This window comes from Humulus lupulus, chromosome 2, assembly GCF_963169125.1.
Source record: "Humulus lupulus chromosome 2, drHumLupu1.1, whole genome shotgun sequence".
NCBI classification, from domain to species: Eukaryota; Viridiplantae; Streptophyta; class Magnoliopsida; order Rosales; family Cannabaceae; genus Humulus; species Humulus lupulus.
The window spans coordinates 33,654,581-33,674,859 of record NC_084794.1 but is presented as its reverse complement, the minus strand read 5'-3'; the positions used below and the strand labels follow the sequence as shown (position 1 = coordinate 33,674,859).

The window sequence follows — 20,279 nt, the reverse complement described above, 5'->3', positions numbered from 1 at the left end:
ATTTATCCTATTTTCCTTACCAAATACCGGGATATGGAGACAAGAACAGGATTGGAACACTCCTAAAACCAACGGTAAGACTGGTGATTTTCTACTGAAAAGAGGTTAAAAAGAGAGAACTAAACAATCAAGAAGAAACTTACCGAAAAGAAACCTTAAGTTCAAGGAACTTAAATACCTAACCAAGAATCAAAACAAAGAGTTAGGATCTGAATGAAAATAAAAGAAACTAAAGAACTATGAAGAACCGAACTTAAGGATAGGAATACCTTGAATGATCTATGACTTGATCTATACATCGATACCGAAATAACTCTATATCTCACTTCCCGAGTGTTTAGAAAAGCTTAGATTGAAAAAGCTTTTATCCCAAAACCCAAGTGTTTCTCTCTATAGTAACCTTAGCTGCTTGGAGGCTCTGAACAATGCTTGAAGAATGAAGAAAATGGCTGAGTACTAGGTCCTATTTATAGAGTTCAAGGAGTGAAACTAACCCCTTTTATAATGAATATAAAATGAAAAAGATCTGAATTTCGTTCAATAGATGCCCAGAACTCGGTCAAAATTGTTCAAAGACAGGTCTAAGTGGTTAAGGTTGTTTTTAAAATTAAAAGCCAAACTTTAAAAAATAAAGCACCAGGGGCGATATATCGCCTACCCTGGGCGATATATCGCTTAGATCATATTCCCGAGCCACGTTCGATCATTCATGCAAAGTTGATGTGTTTTCCGTATCTCCTGTAAGCGATATATCGACCACTATAGCTGCGATATATCGGCATACGTTCATATATCAAACACGTATTTGCACTTTTTTAGTATATTTTGAATTGATTAAACAACTTTGACTGAGTAAAAATACGATCTTAACAGCTGCAGGAAGGTTCTAGAGCTTCTAGATCTTTCTTTTAATTAAACTATTCATCAAAATACTTAAAGCCTTAAATAACATGCATACGACAAGTGTCACGATCTTATTAGTTCTATCTAAACATTATGTTATAATAAATGACATCTCTATAATCAACTATATTAATCAAACCTTATGTTATAATTAATATTATTAAACTATAGGTTAAACTTATAAAATCTACAACTGTTGCTCTGAGTCTCAAACTAAGTCCTGGCTTGAACCAAAATCCACGGAAACTGCTACTACTATAAACTACTATTACTACTACTAGCTAGCTAGCTAAGAAAAATTATGGGACACAGCAACTGTTATCGAACTGCTATTGAGATTTAATCGAGGAATATCATTTTCATATACATTATTTAGATGTTATCGAACTAATATCGAGCTATATCGAACCATTATCGAACTACTATCGAGATATATCCAACCATTATCGAACTAATATCGAGCTAAGATTTTAAGTCAATTTTGAAGTTAATAACCATATTATCGAGTTAACATCGAGTTCATGTCAAGCTACAATCGAGCTCATTGAGTTTAACATAAATTTTAAGAAAAATATTAGAAAAAAGAAGGGAAAACAAGCTAGGTTATTAATACAACAAGTCCAAATGGGAAAAAAGCGTTATACCCTAGCTTTGCATGTAGCCTTGCTGTGGCCAAGACAACCATACATACTACACTTGCACTCTTTGCGAATGATTTCGCCATTTGATGGAGTGCAGGTTGTCTTCCTTCTTCCCACCTTTTTCTTCTTCGGCCGACCAACTAGTTGTTTTTCAACGGGAACCCCAACTTGCATTTTCTCTATGTTCTCGGGAACTTCCCAATCATCCTCGTTGCCAGATGGGTAAATTGTTTCTTTGTAAGTCTCCCTCCACATCTCAATAGTGTAATATGGGGAACACAGTGAGTAAATGTTGACACCGCGCAAGATGGTCGCAACCACACCATGAACACAAGGGTAACCCATCATTTGAAACATGCCACAGGAGCATGATTTGGTCATCAAATTCACCTCACCATCACTGTAACGCCCTGGTTACTCCAGAATAGTTACAGTGAACGGTGAACTGGAAATTTGACCCGCTACCCGAGTCCTTTGGTTAAAAACGTGTTCTAAGTGTTATTAACAGGTTAAGGTGGAAAAATCAATAAAGAGGAAATGATATATTTTATTGAATACATAAAACTATTCATGAGCCCACAAGAACATTTACAAGTTATTTACAACTCAAAATGGTCATTACAGTAGCAAAAGTACACACCCGTCGACCTAAGCGGCAAAAATAGGGTAAACCCCCTAGTTCCTCTGAGAACTCCTTGGCCGTGGTGGTCAAGCGGCCGCACATGTACACATCACCACCTAAGCTCTCCACTCAAGGTTGGGTGAGATTTTCTTTCCCTTTACCTGCACCACATAGCACCCATGAGCCAAGGCCCAGCAAGAAAACACAATAAAGCATGATATAATATCATCAATGATCATAATAATCATTCAGGACCATCAATCCAAACAAATAGGTGACAGTCGCAAAAGTCACTAAATTGGGTCCAGCTCCCTTTAGCCTTGTGACGATAGGGTCACCGGGGCTTTATAGATAAGTGAACTTTTATTAGTTCGAACAGGATAGGTGCATGGTGACTAGTCACCAACATAACCTTCCTCATGACCTTAGAGTCATAACCCTGGAACAGCGTTCCCTAGCCATGTGACAAACAGTCACCTGGGCCTTAAGCCCTGGCTCTAGTAACTAGTCTTAGACTAGCCAAGCGCTTATAAGTTCATCGACCTTAGGGTCAGTCCAGTATTAATGCCTTAGAGCCATTCAACGATGATATCGATTAATACTAAGAACGACCCTTGAGAACGATCAACCTTTTGGTCCCTTAGCGGTTACCTGGTCATAACCAATTATGGGATTCCATCAATAAAATGAATAACAAAGGGTTCCCAAACCAAAACCTAGCCTCCGAGACATTGAATACTACTTAAACGGGTAGTAGGATCGATCCCGAGGCCTAAGGCTAGCATCTCCGAGCAAAAAACTCATTTCTAGCCAAAATGCCACTAAGGGCCGCGACCCTCCTTGGCCATGCCGCGGCCCAACCCCCTGTTCAGCCAATACCCTAGTTTTTCTGCCCCTGCAATTTTCCTTGGAACTAACCCTTCAAACCAAGCTCAAACACCACTCAAACATCCAATACAAACCTTAAACTTGATTTGTATCACTTCCTCATCAAAACCCAAACTAAACCCCAACCAAAACTTCCATCAATTCCAACTATCCACAACAAAATCATAAGTTGAAAACTAAAGCCAAAACAGAGCATACCAGAAAACTAATGGCTGGAAACTTACCTCAAACTTAGGTTGTGATGCTCTTCAATGGTGGAACACTCTCCCAAACTCCCAAGGTCTACTTCCCAAGCTAGAGTCCTCAACAAGATCACAAAAATCACAAAGAAGATGAAGGAGGATGAAGGAATGGGTAAGCTTCAGGACTTGCTTTGTTTTTCCCTCTGTTTCACAGCCTAAAGGGTTTATATCTATCCTAGGGGTAAAAAGACCATTATACCCCTAGGTCAATTAAGGGTTCCTAAAGGCTCCTAAGGGAAAATTTGTCATTTCCAACCTATCTCGTTAATCATAATTAACGCTCTCCAATTCCCGCTATTCTCAATAATCCCAAACACCAATAATTAATATCCCGTTACCCTTCAATTCCTAGTAACGCTCTAATCATTAAAATCACCCCGAGACTCATCCCGAGCCCCGAACTTAAACCTGTTATGACTAGACCGCTAACTAATAATCCAAGATCGTCTCATGCTGAATAGCTCGAACAAACCCACATTATAATGTGGTCTCAGCAATATACCACCGACATGCATACACATATACAATTATGCCCTCAACGGGCCAAATTATCATCACACCCCTGCAATTAAAAATGTGGACCCACATCATGCATTTAACGTCATATTATAATATAATTCACATATACATGCATTCTATCAATTAATGGCATAATTAAACAAGTATGGCTCTCCCGGCCTACTATTCCCTCCATTAAACCACATCGAAAAATTCGGGTCATTATAATCACCTTCTAGGTCTACCACATGAAATTCGAACTTTCGAAGAGGATGGACTTTCAAGTACCTTGCATCATCCGCAATGCCTGAGACATCTTTCTCATATATTATTGCTAATTTGGATGTGCACTTCTGTACCTCCTCACGGCGCACAACAAACCATGACTTAATTGTGAAACGAATGAATTCCACAAAAGTATAGGAAGGTTCTTTCATCTCTGGTTTTGTTGTTGAAACTTTCAGCGTAGTTGCTTGTCATTACATTGTATTGATTTCCAGGAAAGTAAGCACGAGTCCACTTATCGAAGTCAATACCCTCGAGATATTAAGCTATGGCAGGATCCATTTGCTTTATATTGTTGAAGAACTTGTGAAATTTTGACTTCTGAAATGCATATGCCGCATTCCACATCTCCTTGTGATAGTGATCAGTCTTGAACTTGGCGATTACATTCATACTTATGTGATGGTAGAATGCACTGTGGTAGGCATCAGGGAAGACCAACTTAACAGCATGAATAATGCTAACATGCCTGTCTGATACAAAAGCCAGATTATCAACTACTCTAATAGCTTCCTTCAATTTCATCATGAAATACTTCGAAGAATTATGATTCTCACTATCAACAATCGTGAAAGCAATTTGATAAATGTGGTTATTCGCATCCAATGCAACATCACACAACATGTGGCCACCATACCTTGACTTCAAGAAAGTGCCGTCCACACATATAACAGGACGGCATGATGTAAATCCCCTTATACAAACTCCAAGTGAGAAGAAACAGTAAAGAAAGCGACCGTCATCTGTAACGCCCTAGATAGTCAGGACCGCTACACTGTGTACTTATAAAGGTGCAGGACTTGCTAATCAATTCATTTAGTTAAAAACGTGTCACTAAACCATAAATTTGTTAGGGTTAAAATGGTTTTGGTCTCAAAAGGTATATTTCACATAATTAAACAAACTTATACAAGGGATCCCAAAAAGAAACAGTGTTTAAAAGTTGGTTTACAAAATTTCCAAAATGCAGACTACCATCAGCCACTCTAAGGCAAAACAGACATTTATAGCTCTTCTGTTCCTGTTATCCTTACAACCGTGGCGGCTGAGCAGTTGGTCATGTACATTCAGCTCACAAATCTCTCCAAGTCAGGCTGATCAAGTTTTCCCTTGCCTTTCCTGCTTCACCTTTATTTACTGTTGGGTAGTCTTTCCTGAGATGTCCCATTGTTCCGAACACAAAACAAGTCTTGGCCCAACATTCGCCTAGGTGATGTCTTCTACACCTTGGGAACTCTGGATAGGTTCGTCGTGCCTCGCTGCCACCCTGATGGCCACCCTGACCACCCCGATCCCTCCTATCAGGACCAGCAACAGTCGAAGTGTCAGGAGTCTTTCTCTTGAAGTCACCGGGGCCTCCGCCCCTACCTGTCCCTGAATAAGGAGGCACCACTCTGTGGCCCTCGTGCCTCACCACACTTTCCCCCCAAATCTTGTTCTCCACTTCCTTAGCAGTAACAGCCTTCTCAACGACCTGGGCATAAGTTGTTCCCCCAGGTACCGTTGTGATACTAACATCCTGGGCTATCATAGCATTAAGCCCCCTGATAAATCTATCTTGCCTAACAACATCACTAGGCACAAGATCTGGTGCAAACTTCGCAAGCCTATCAAATTTTAGGGCATATTCAGTAACACTCATATTGCCCTGCACCAAACCCACAAACTCATTAACTTTTGCTGCCCTAACGGCAACATTGTAGTATTTCTGACTAAACAAGTCTCTGAAGCATTCCCAACTCAAAGCAGTAACATCCCTGGTCTGCGATGCCACTTCCCACCAAATGCGGGCATCCTCTCTCAGCATATAAGTGGCACAGGCCACTCTATCATGCCATTCTACTCTCATGAAATCCAGAATAGTAGTAATCATAGTCAGCCATTGCTCGACCTTTAATGGGTCTGGTCCACCCTCAAAGATTAGGGGTTGCTGCTTCCTGAACCCCTCATATAACGACTCCCACCTGTTCCTAACCTCTCCTGGCTGTACAACTGGTACCACTGCAGGTGGTACAATAGGGGCAGCACTCCCTGATGGAGCCTGCTGTCGCAGTAGACGAATATGTTCATCTTGGATCTGTAATCGAGCTTGCATATATACCATGAGTTGCTGCCAGTTCTCAGGGATTGGCAGAGGAATCTGGCCCTGGTCATCTCCCCCGGTCCCAGACCTAGTGCCGGCTAGTCACATAGATTTTCTTGGACACATAGCTATCCAAGTCAATCTGCAATCAACAACTCGGCAATCAGACCACGATGACAGGGTAAAAGTTTCTCCAAAATCCACCAAAGGAACATAACCAATCACAGACAATCAAAACATATGCATTTATCCACATGCATTGGCTGCTAATAAGCATGCCCCAACATCATCACACAACAACTATGATATAAACATTCATCCATACACAATATGTAGTCAGTCATCCAAATATTCATTTACATTCACGACAATGCTAATAAGCATGCCTCAATATTCTCAAACAACAGTCAAAAGCCAGGCTCTCTCAGCATCTCATGCTTCCTATTAATCCAACAGATAGCAACAACCACAGTTCATTCCCAGGCATATAAGCATATAAACACATATACACACTACCAAACCCTAAATCGAGCTTGTCTCTAGCAGCGAATGTACATGTCCAGCCGGTCTTCAGGAACCCTTAAACCTAGGACGCTCTGATACCAAGTTGTAACGCCCTGGATAGCCAGAACCGCTACACTGTGTACTTATAAAGGTGTAGGACTTTATAATAAAGTTATTTAGTTAAAAACGTGTCACTAAACCATAAATGTGCTAGGGTTAAAATGGTTTTGGTCTCAAAACGTACATTTCACATAATTAAACAGACTTATACAAGGGATCCCAAAAAGAAATAGTGTTTAAAAGTTGGTTAACAAAATTTCCAAAATATAGACTACCATCAGCCACTCTAAGGCAAAACAGACACGTATAGCTCTTCTTTTCCTGTTATCCTTACAACCGTGGCGGCTGAGCAGCTGGTCATGTACATTCAACTCACAGAGCTCTCCAAGTCAGGGCTGATCAAGTTTGCCCTTGCCTTCACCTGCACCACGTAGCACCCGTGAGCCACAACCCAGCAAGAAAACACAATATACATCACAAACAACAATAACATATGAATAATCCTTTAAGCATGATCAAACACTTAACATTCCACATTAATCACATAGCATGTAATCAGAATCAACAATGCAACTATTCACTAATAACAATCAAGACACATGATAATTAGGGCCGACAACTTAGGCCGCACCCCCTGTTTACTCCACTGACTCTGGCCCGCTTAAACTGAGCTCAGTGAATAATAAGCTGTCCTTGGCTACCAGTGGCCGAGCCGTGCCCTGTGCGCTAGTGTAACCTTTGGCACTCTTAAGCCGTTGGTTTACTGTTTGTTAGGAAAATATATATTTTCCCTCAATGGAAATAATAATAAATTACAACTCTATGCAATATATTACAAATACATAATGATTGATTAAAAAGAGTTACAACTCTATAACTGAAGATTACAAATAGACAAAGAAAATGAAGAAGATGATGAAGACGAAGAAAATAGTAAAATACAACTCTAAGCAAAACGTTACAAACACTACTACAAAATACCCTTTACGGGACACTTTTTTAGGACATGCACATAAATGAAAGTCCTTAAAAATATTTATGGAGTTTTTAGGACTCTCAATGAGAGTCCTGAAAAAACACAATTTAGGACTCTCAATGAGTGTCCTAAAAAAATATGCGAGTCCTAAAAAAATCTGGGCTAAAAAATGAGTGTTTTACATAACAATTTTAAGGACTTGTTTTGGAAGTCTTTAATAAGCGAGTCCTAAAAAAATATTAAAGACTGTCAAAGCAAGTCCTTAAAATTGTTGTTAAATAAAAAAGCATAAAATTATTTTATGTAATAATTATTATAAGTTTTAAGAGAATTTGTATAGTTTTGATTTTTAAAATTATTTTTTATAATATTAGGAATATCACATTTTTTTTATCTGAATAATATACTCTTATTTTTATTTATAAAATAAATAAAATATAAGTACCAAAAATCCCTTTCTCTCTCCCACCCTACCCGATCCATACTTGCATTTCTCCATCTCTCACTCTCACATGCTCTCTGCTCTGCTAGGGCTGAACGGTTGCCCTTCGATGGTCGCCGGCGTGCAGACACCCAATCAGGAGTACCAGACGCCGCTGAAACTCCAGCCTCGCGAGCCCTTCATTGCCGTTCTCCGCCGCGAGTAGAAGCCTCCAACTGGTGGAGCGGTGGCCTCGCAGGGGTCGCGACGGTGGGGGCATTGAACAATCAGAGGTATGCCATCGCAGCTGGTGGAGAGATGGCCTCGCAGGGGTCGCGACGGTGGTCTCTGCTCTAAGTATGCTTTCTTTAACAATTTGTTTTTTTCCATATGTATATAGATTTGAAAAATATATGTATAAATATTATATACATGAATAGATTTATAATGCCTATATATTCTGTTTTGTAAGGTTTCGTATGAAGTTGTTTGGAGGCTTTGATGTATTCCAATTATTTGGCTTAGTGTATTTTGAGATTTGGGATTCGTTGGCTTGGTGGCTATGTGATTTGGGATTTAAATTTTTGCTTGTTTATCTTAAAATTTTCTTGTAACTCTAGGATATTTTTTGGTTAGTTTCTGATTTTATCTTTTGGATGTTTTTTGTCTTGAGCTGGAAAGTAGTGTAAGGAAACCAGGGCATATGGATCTCTTAAACTAATGGTTGATGCTCTTCAAGTGTTTGAGAAATTGATGCAAAGAAACTACAGAATATGATTTAATGAAACTATGAGTGATTCTAGTTTTTGTGTGCTGAAATTACTACTGCCTTTTGTTATTATTATTGTTAGATGATTAAATATAATATATATTTATAATTATATAACTCTTTCGTGGCCTCTCTTTATTATATTGAGCTTTTTCTTAGTATATAACATGGTAGCTACTTGTGTGTATTGTTATACCCAGATTTCGAGCCATAGTAAATATGACCTCGAAAGCTGAGTTCGCAATAAATGGTCTCGTGAGGATCAATGATCTAGGGTTGTAAGTCGAGCCTGCAAAGTACGATGTATGATTTCGAATGCGGTGATCTCGAAATGACCCCGATCTCGAAAGGTAGCTCCGAAAACACCTTCATCTTCAGGAACTTCGGAGCATGGTTCTTGAGCTCGATATCCCATCTCGAAAGAAACGTTAGCTCGGGAGATGTCAGTGGCTCGCACAATGACATGAGACCAGAAATGCTGGAGACTTGAAGATACGCCATAACCACCTTGAGTATCTACAAGTGTAATAACCATGAGATGTAGTCCTCATTAATTGATGTAAATCCCCAAGAATTGTGGGATATTATTTTATACAGTTATACGCCCTCTGATCTTTGGGGGACGTTTCCTTTAATACCTGATTATTGGCATTTAAAGCCATTTATTTGTATTCACAAAAGAGTAACTACCCAAAATATGTGGGATAGTATTCTGCATCCTTCTATATAAATAGAGAAGGCATGCACCATTAAAGGGGGACCGAAATCCTAATTCTTGAGGGAGAACTCTGGAGAATTCTGGCTAAAGAATTGTTTAGAGAGAATCTTGAGATTAATAACAGAGACTCGTGGACTAGGCAGATTTAACTGCTGAACCACGTAAAAAACCGTGTTTGATTCGTTTGTTTATTTTTGGCCATTGTCTTAAATTGTTTACGTGCTCTATTCTTTTATCTGTTGACGAAAAACGGCGTCAACATGTATATACTGTATATATATGCTATACTATACATATGCAGGAGTGCTTAAATGGAGAGTTTCTTCAAGTTGGTCTCAAGTTTGTTCCACTAGCTGGATATCACTCGTATCTACACATCTTTTCTTTTGATCATTTTATAAGTTGTATTAATCAAATTATAGGTAGTGAAAACCATTTTTTTGATAGATTTTGAGCTTAGTTTATTTTGTTTCGAAGGGTCACATTTCTCTTTTTGTCATTTAACCTCCTTATTGGAAAAATCATAGCGTAATAATTTTTCAGAATAAATAAATAAATTAACTAGTTCAGATGTAAAACTATTATTAGCTGGTTATCTGATAGTTGGAAACAAAAGATTTAACTTAACTGAAAGCAATAAAAAAGAGAAAAGAGTAACAACAAGTCTTGAGCTTTCAAAACTCTCTCAATGATTTTCTTACTTTGAATAATGTAAAATGCTAGTCTATAGATAAGAAACTGATCTGGTTATTATACATAGGACTTAACCAAACTTACTAAAATTAGTAAACCTAGGACTAATAACTGAATAAACAACCTTGTATTTTATATAAAAATAAAGTCTTCTTGAATTGAGTGTTGTCATCTTGATCATTTGAAACTAACTTGTATATTAGGCGTCAGATTTGGACACTGATTTTGTTTTCTTTGCTCTATGTGCAGGTTTGATGGAGATGGGTATATATATTGACTTCATTATTCTAAAAACTTATTTAATGAGTATATATATTGACATCTTCAACAAGAAGAATACTTTGGAGCTCCCAAATTCATGAAGGTAATAATAACAAGAATTACTTAAGAATTTGATTAATTTTCAATCATCATTTAGGCCAAGTTGTCAGGTGATTGAATATTCATGAAATCAAAGTTTTCTTCAAAATTATTGGCTCTCCCTTGTAATAATAATGCTTATGAAAGATTAATTAAAGTGTCCAAAGTAATTCTGAGTTGTAATATTACAAAATCTGGTTTAATTAATTGAGCTTAGATTTCAAATTAATGTTTATTAGTTTCAAACTTCATTTGATTTTAATGCAAACTTTCAGATTGGAGACCTGAAAGGGCGTTTTGGATTACTCGCGGTGATCATGCAAATTCTGAGAGCAAAGCTCAAAGTATTAGATCTTTGGTATGGAAATGGAACAGGTATAATTAAGCACAACCAACTACACATCTGGTACTGAAATATCTGTCTTCATGTGAATGTAATTTTAGAAATTAGTCAATCCTAAATGTAGAATATAAATAAGGATTGGTAAAATAAAGTGAAGCCTAAGAATGCAAACTTCACGCCATTGAAGTTTGGTACACTCAATCTCTATTAACAATTTTATTATTTTTAAGTGAGTTATGTGGGCAAGGATAGGAATGTCCTATGGAGGCTTTATGAGTGATCTTTTTCATGCCATATTAATAATGTCTTTAAACTGTATATTAGTCAAAATTTGAAACTTGTGTGCACAAAATGGTAGTTGTTATTCATATCTTGGCTTCCTTTGTAACTGTATAACATGAATTTGTAGAGCTGAGGATTATGTAATTTTTCTTGAAATGTACAACTAGTAGTACTACTGTAAAACAATCACATATAGCTTCTTAAGTGGACTCAATCCTCCTTATACTCAAAACTCAATTAATATTTAACTAATCTTTATGATTTGATTTACCTTAATTATTGTTGTGGTCTACAGACTACTCATCTCTAAATTAATAAGTGTAATTATAAATAATTAATATAGGAATATCTTGGACCATGCCATGGTTATATTTTACTAATTTATATTTTGATGCTTTCATTAACTCATTATTTTGAGCAGCACGAGAACTAGAAGTTGTACAGTGTTAGAATTTTTTCTTTCTACATATACATATGCGAAACAGCTACATCTACTTGTTGTAGTATCATAAGGAAGAATAAATTGTCAGTTTCTTTTTCTTGTGTGATGTTTTTGATTGCTGGAGTCTTTTTTATCTGAGTTTGAATTATAAAAAAATTGTTTCCTTGTTGAGTTAAGACTTCTTCTTTATGGCTATCTATCAAATATTTTTGTACTTAGTGGAGTTTGAATATCTTAGATATTCATCCGTAGTGAAGTAGGTTCTGGGAATTCTGTGTGCTGCGGTGATAACGGAAGGTTGAAAACTTGCATGTCTTAGTGAAGTAGGTTCTGAGAATTTTGTGTGCTGCAGTGATATATGGATGAAAACATGTGTGTTGTTTGATTTGTTTGACATATTGGTGTTGATTGTGACATATGGCTAGGCTAGTAAATTAGGGGATGTGTTTTCCGATTTTCTATAGAGTTTTTTGTACTTAGTTTTGTGTGGAAATATGAAAAATATGGCTGCCACAATGATAAATTTGTGATCCAAAGAGAATTTGGTGTATTTTGTTAACTAAGTTGAATGGATTAATATGGTAGATTTATGGTCTATTTTGTTGCTGATTTTGGTGTAGTTTGCTAATGTTTTGAAATACCTATATGTACTGGATGAATAACATTTTATGAAATAGTACTATCTAACAAGATATTATTTGCTCCTTGACTATATGAATACCTATAATGATAATGATAGTTTAATTCTCGCATTTATTAAATATATATATATATTTATAATTGTTGTGTGTGTCTACTTATTTATAAGTTTGAATTATAATATATTTATAATTAAAGAATTTTTTTATAATGTGCAGGTCTATTGAGATGCATTTCTTTAGTGCAATACTAGACAACAATGATAGTTGAAGTTTTTAGAATAAAAAATATATTTCACTAACATTGTATACATTTCTTGTTTAATATTTGGTGATGATAAAATTAGATTGTAGTATAAACTATCATGTAATATGATTTTGTAAGCCGAGTGGACTAAATACTGAAATGATATTTTTGAGTAATTAATAAAAAATTATTTTGTTGTATTTTCTTTTGAAATTTTAGAAATCTAACATATATAATACATTTTGGACACTCAAAGAGATATATTTTTTCTAAATCAAAATGAAAATTGTAGCTGCATTTAAAAAAAAAATACTTTTAAGGGCATGCAAAGCGAGTCCAAAAAAATTACTTAAAGCACTAAACCAGATTTTTTAGGACTCGCGTTGCGAATCCTAAAAACATTTTTTTAGGACTCGCAATGAGAGTCCTAAAAATTAATTAAAGACACTCAATCAGATTTTTTAGGACTCGCAGAGCGAGTCTTAAAAACTTAATTAAAGGCACTCAACCAGATTTTTTAGGACTCGCAACGCGAGTCGTAAAAACATTCTTTTAGGACTCGCAACGCGAGTCCTAAAAAACATTAGTTTGTAAGGCTCTCAAATAGAGGACTCGCGCTCCGCGAGTCCTAAAAATCATTTTTTGTAGTAGTGAAATAAAGGAAAGTGTTTGAAACAAAAGAAAATAAAAGATTACAACTCTTGAACAAGAAATACAAGTAAATAGAGAAGAATAATATAAAGATGAAAAGCAATAGAATGAAAGAAATGAACAAGAAACAAAAGATAAACAACTCTCACTCACACTACCAAAGTGAAGAGTGTTGGTGATCACGAACTTGAACAAGGTTTGAAACCTTTGTCCAAAAGCTTATTTCCCCTAACTCAAGCACTAAGGGATCTCTCTCAAATATTGGAAATGCTTTATGGAATTATCAAGCCTCAAGGTGTTTCTAGCCAAGTGCTCTAATGAATAGAAATGTTGTATCTTACAAGTGAGCTATAGGCTCCTATTTATAGAGTTTAGAGACACCCTTTGAATTTCAAATTCCACCAACCCCCATGGCTGTTATCAGTGTTTAATTGGATTAATATGGAATTAAAAATGAGATTTGGGAGTTATTTGGATTTTTTGAGCCGTTCAACAAAGATTGAAAAAACTGAAAAATTGGTCAGTTTTTAGCCTGTGGCCGCAGCCACCGACCATTTTCAGCACTAAAAATGTGGTGTTTTTCCAAACGGTTCCAAACCCTCCTAAAGGATTTTGTAACTACCAAAACACATTATTGTGTTTAAAATCATATCTCTAACAGCCATATCACATATGGCTTTATGAAATTCATCTCAATATTGTGTAACAACAAATTTACACAATAAAGGGTAATATTTGGAGGTTACAAATTTGTAACACCAAACATGTTACATTATTTGGACATATCTCATATATCTAAATATTGTAACTCTCTATTATATGTTACAATATGTGACACTCTTTGTCACATTTATTTAATCTAAAACATTATATTATAATATAATATTACATTATATTATAAAATAATATAAAATTCCCCACTAGATTAAATAGTTATCTATTGTAACACTTATTTAATCAATCATTATATTTTAAAATATAACATATCCCCCACTTGATCAAATAAGAACTCTCTCTTATAGGAGTCATTTCATTAGTGCATAAAGCAAAGTGTATTTCAACTTGAACTTACTATTGTGTAATTATCACAAAATTTGTCGAAAATTTGGTTGCACTAGGCATTGAACCATCTTTTCATGATAACAAATCAGTGATAACACACACACCTTTGTGATGTTCACTTGAGACCTCTATGTCTCGCTTTGCATCGTTAATGGCCATGTGCACTTTCCATTCATGGACGTTCTTGAGAATACTCCCAATTCTCATGAGAGGCGGCACCACCCCTAGGTCGATATAGGTAGAATTCTTATAGTATTTTGTTACCAAAAATACTTGTCTTTACAAGACTGAATTCTATTAAAAAACCTTTCGGTTTTAACCCTCCACTTGGTAACACACAAGTACTCAATATCTCAGATAGAACTTGTTTTGAGTACAACTAATATTCACTTGATTGACTTGTTGTTACCTATTGAACCTAACACTAGTTGAATAACTAGTGTTAAGATAGGTTACCATCAACCGTGAATCTCTTTAGGGAGTTTAAGTCCCATCCCTCGAGATGATGTAGCCACTAAATCCCTCGTTAGTGGCTTAGTGAAAGGATCCGCCAGATTTTCACTTGTTCTCACATAGGATATTGAGATGACTCCTCTTTGAATCAATTCTCTTACATATCCATGTCTTAGACTAATATGTCTAGACTTCCCATTATACACTCCACTGTATGCTCTAGCCAATGTCGCTTGGCTATCACAATGTATCGATATAGTAGATACATTCTCTTTCATTAGGGGAATATCTATCAACAGATCCCTTAACCATTCAACCTCTCTGTCGGTGGCAGCTAGAGCTATGAACTCTACTTCCATAGTGGAATGAGATATACAGGTTTGTTTCTTGGAACCCCAAGAAATTGCACATCCACCAAGTGTAAATACCCAACCAGTTGTGGACAAGTTGTCCCCAAGATTGGATATCCAACTTGCATCTGTATATCCTTCTAAAATTGAAGGAAATTTGGAGTAGTGAAGGCTTAGTCCTTTGGTTTTCTTGAGATAACCTAGGACTCTTCCAATTGCCTTCCAGTGATCCACACTTGGATTACTTGTAAACCTACTAAGTTTACTTACCACAAATGCTATATCAGGTCTCGTACATTGGGCAGCGTACATTAGACTCCCTATAGCACTAGCGTACTCCAATTGAGCCACTGCTCTTCCTTCATTCTTCTCTAGTTTTATACTATGATCGAATGGAGTATTGGCATCTTTAACCTTGAGATGGTTAAATTTGTTCAAGACTTTCTCAACATAGTGGGCTTGCCCTAACGCAAAACCCCCACTATGTTTCTTTACTTTGATACCAAGTATGGTGTCAACTTCTCCAAGATCTTTCATCTTGAAGGTTGATGATATAAACCTCTTCGTTTCTTATATCCCTTTCATGCTATTACTTAGAATAAGCATGTCATCCATGTATAAGCAAACAATGATCACATATCCCTTATAAGTTTTGGAATACAAACACTTGTCTCCATTGTTATGTCTAAACCAATTAGACATGATGACTTGATCAAATTTCTCATGCATTGCTTAGGAGATTGTTTCAATCCATATAAGGATTTTACAAGTCTACAAACTTTATGTTCATAGTTTGGTAGGACAAACCCTTCGGGTTGTTCCATATAGACTTCCTCATTGAGGTCACCATTAAGAAATGCCGTTTTTACATCCATTTGATGAACATACAAGTTGTGTATAGAAGCTAAAGCGAACAAAATTCTTATAGAAGTTGTTCTTGCAACAGGCGCATAAGTATCGAAATAATCAATATCCTCCTTTTGCCTAAACCCTTTAGCTACTAATCTAGATTTAAAGGTTTGGATAGTGTCGTCAGTGTGGTATTTTCTCCTAAATACCCACTTACACCCAATTGCCTTAGATCCTGGTGGGAGATCTACCAATTCCGAAGTGTTATTGGAAAGAATGGAATCCATCTCATCATTGATGGCTTCTTTCCAAAATGCACTATCTCTCGATTGCAATGCTTTTCTATAAGTCTTAGGATCATCCTCAACGAGAAGTACAATAGAAATTTTCCTAATGACTTCCTCTCTATTTCCTTCTACCATGTAAAATGAAATTCGTTGAGAATCTATCTCATCCACTACTAGACTTTTATGATTTTTAAGCCTTTGACTTCTTCTAGGTTCAAAGGGTTGCTTTACATCCTTTTGAGAATTCTCCACTTGAGAATCAACTTTGGATGTAGAAGCTTGAGAATTGTTCTCATATAACAAATTCTCCTTTAGAGATGTTGAAGCTTTAGAATTGTTGTCACATAACATATTCTCAAAAAATTAAACTTCTCTAGATTCAATCACAATATTAGACTCTAAGTCTAATAGCCTATAAGCTTTACTATTGTTGGCATAACCAACAAAAGCACACTTTATGGCTCTTGAACCTAACTTTGTTCTATTAGGTTCCTTTTTCTTGCAATATGCAAGACACCCCCACACTTTGAAGTACCCTATGTTGGGTTTTCTTCCTTTCCATAACTCATATGGAGATATCTCATTTTTCTTCATCTGTATTCGATTAAGAATGTGACAAGCGGTTAAAAGCGCTTCACCCCATAAGTTGAAGTTCAACTTAGAAAACACCAACATAGAATTTATCATCTCTAGATAAGTCCTATTTTTCCTTTCGGCAACACCATTGTGTTATGGTGTATAAGGTGCAGTGCACTCATGAATTATACTATTTTCTTCACAAAATGTATTGAATTCATTAGAGAAGTACTCTCCTCCTCTATCACTTCTTAGCACCTTAATCTTTTTATTTAGTTGATTTTCAACTTCTAATTTATACAATTTAAAAGCATCAAAAGTTTCATCTTTATGCTTTAAAATAAACACATAGGTATATCTACTAAAATCATCTATAAAAGTAAGAAAATACCTTTTACCACCTCTAGTTAAAACACCATTTAATTCACAAAGATCACTATGGATTAAATCTAGTAAATTAGATGATCTTTCTACACTAGGAAATGGTTTCTTAATCATTTTCACCTTAACACATGTTTCACATTTACCATAGTTTTTAATATTGCATGCAATCATACCACATTTTACTTCTCTTTTCATGGTAGAAAAACCTATATGCGACAGTCTAAGATGCCACAAAAATAAAGAATCATACTCAACAATATAGGTGGAATTAGCATTTTTATTGATAACATTGAAAGTTACATCATTAGTGCACAATTTAACCATTCCCTCACAAGAGTACCCTTTTCCCAAGAATACATTTGATTTGGTAAGTATAAGTTTACCGGACTCAAAAACGGCTTTAATGCCGGGCTTGTCAAGCAAATCACCACTTACCAAGTTTCTACTCATTTCGGGAACATAAAGTACATTCACTAATGTAACTTTCTTGCCGGAGGTGAAGTAGACTTCAATAGTACCTTTGCCAAGTACCTTTTATTTGCCCTCGTTGCCCATTTGAATCTCATGGTTTCCCTTTGACTCTTCAAAGGTCTTGAACAATGATTTGTCATAGGTGACATGGACGGTGGCACATGTATCATACCACCATCCTTTCACCTTGCCTTGGACCGCATTCACCTCACTAAGGGTAGCAACTATGTTTTCCTCTTGAGTTACGTTCACCTTAGGTCCTTGTTGGTCTTTTCAATGCCTACACTCTCTAGCATAGTGACCCTTTTTCCCACACACAAAGCAAGGACCTTTCTCGCCCTTAAACTTGTTTGGGTTGGTTTTCGGACCCAAAGGTTTCTCGTTACCCTTTTTCCCTTTGTTTTTGGGATGTTTTGGTTGTGACACCGCATTTTCTTTGGAAGTCTCTCCATTAGACCCCTCCACAAGTTTATCTCTACATATCGATTCCTCTTCGATTCGAATATGTTTTTGGATTTCTTCCAAAGAATAATCCTCATTTTGATGAAGGATTCTTTTCCTATAGCTCTTCCAAGTTGGTCGTAATTTAGCCACTATAGCACCAACTTGAAAGGCCTCGGGAAGCTCAATCTTTAAAATTTTCAGTTTTTTTAACAATTATTTGCAATTCTTGAATTTGAGGAAGAATAGGTTTATCACCAAAAAATTTGAAATCGAAGTATTGAGATATCAAAAAAATTTTGGTACCTTCCTCTTCCGCCTTAAAATTTTTCTCAAGTGCATCCCATTTCTCCTTGGTCGATTTGGTATCGGTGTAGAGGTCATAGAGCCTATCGGATAGGGCATTAAGGATATGACCCCTACAAAGAAGGTTGTCCTCCTCCCTCTTCCTTCTCTTCTCCACCTCCTCGGAAGTGTCTTTGTCGGATGGCTCGGCTAGAGGTGCCAAGGATGACTCAAGGATGTAGGCTATCTTGAGTGTTGTCAAAAGGAATTTCACCTTGTCTTTCCACCTAGTGAAATTGGATCCATCAAACCTATCCAACCTCACTAGATCTTGGTTCATGATCTTCATGGTCTCACCTTACATTGAAACAAACAAGGGCTAAGCTTTTGAATGTTAGGAAAATATATATTTTGCCTCAATGGAAATAATAATAAATTACAACTCTATGCAATATATTACAAATAAATAATGATTGATTAAAAAGAGTTACAACTTTATAACTGAAGATTACAAATAGAAAAAGAAGATGATGAAGAAGAAGAGAATAGTAAAATACAACTCTAAGAAAAAGGTTACAAATAAAGGAAAGTGTTTGAAACAAAAGAAAAGAAAAGATTACAACTCTTGAACAAGAAATACAAGTAAATAGAGAAGAACAATATAAAGATGAAAAGAAATAGAATGAAAGAAAGGAACAAGAAACAAAAGATAAACAACTCTCACTCACATTACCAAAGTGAAGATTGTTGGGGATCACCAACTTGAACAAGGTTTGAAACCTTTGTCCAAAAGCTTATTTCCCCCTAACTCAAGCACTAAGGGATCTCTCTCAGATATTGGAAATGCTTTATGGAATTATCAAGCCTCAAGGTGTTTCTAGCCAAGTGCTCTAATGGATAGAAATGTTGTATCTTACAAGTGAGCTATAGGCTCCTATTTATAGAGTTTAGAGACACCCTTTGAATTTCAAATTCCACCAACCCCCATGGCTGTTATCAGTGTTTAATTGGATTAATATGGAATTAAAAATGAGATTTGAGAGTTATTTGTGTTTTTTGAGACGTTCAACAAAGATTGAAAAAACTGAAAAATTGGTCAGTTTTTAGCCTGTGGCCGCGGCCACTAGCCTCTGTCCCACAGGCCGCGGCCACCGACCATTTTTAGCACTAAAAAATGTGTTGTTTTTCTAAACAGTTCCAAACCCTCCCAAATGATTTTGTAACTCCCAAAACACATTATTGAGGTTAAAATCATATCTCTAACAACCATATCACATATGGCTTTATGAAATTCATCTCAATATTGTGTAACAACAAATTTACACAATAAAGGGTAATATTTGGAGGTTACAAATTTGTAACACCAAATATGTTACATTATTTGGATATATCTCATATATCTAAATATTGTAACTCTCTATTATATGTTACAATATGTGACACTCTTTGTCACATTTATTTAATCTAAAACATTACATTATAATATAATATAATATTACATTATATTATAAAATAATATAACACTGTTTACATGGCATAATACCATCCTTTCAAAGCATGCATATTAGGGAACCCTTAGTCCCATTACAAATACACAACCGGGTGCAGTTTTCTTACCTTTGGCTTCCAAGTGTACTGTCTACGAGCAATGCTCCTTGAGCGCGATTCGATCCCCGAGCCCTAGCTTAGCACTTAGCCACAACCAAGATAAAGTGTACCATCAACAAACTTAAAAGGGCTTCTAGACAAAGTTCTAGTCTCCAGAACATTGAATTCCACCAAACATGGTAAAAGATTCAATCCCAAGCACCCTAGGTTAAAGTCCCATGCCTAAAATCCCAAAATCCCTTAAGGG

At 36.2% G+C, this 20,279-nt stretch overlaps 1 long non-coding RNA gene across 1 annotated transcript; it reads left to right on the top strand.

Annotated features, from left to right (window-relative positions):
- The first annotated feature begins 8,188 nt into the window (after positions 1 to 8,188).
- LOC133815963 (uncharacterized) lies at positions 8,189 to 11,288 on the top strand. Its single transcript, XR_009884926.1, has 3 exons — positions 8,189 to 8,480; positions 10,553 to 10,667; positions 10,939 to 11,288. It is a non-coding gene; the product is annotated as an uncharacterized LOC133815963 (long non-coding RNA).
- Positions 11,289 to 20,279: the final 8,991 nt, after the last annotated feature.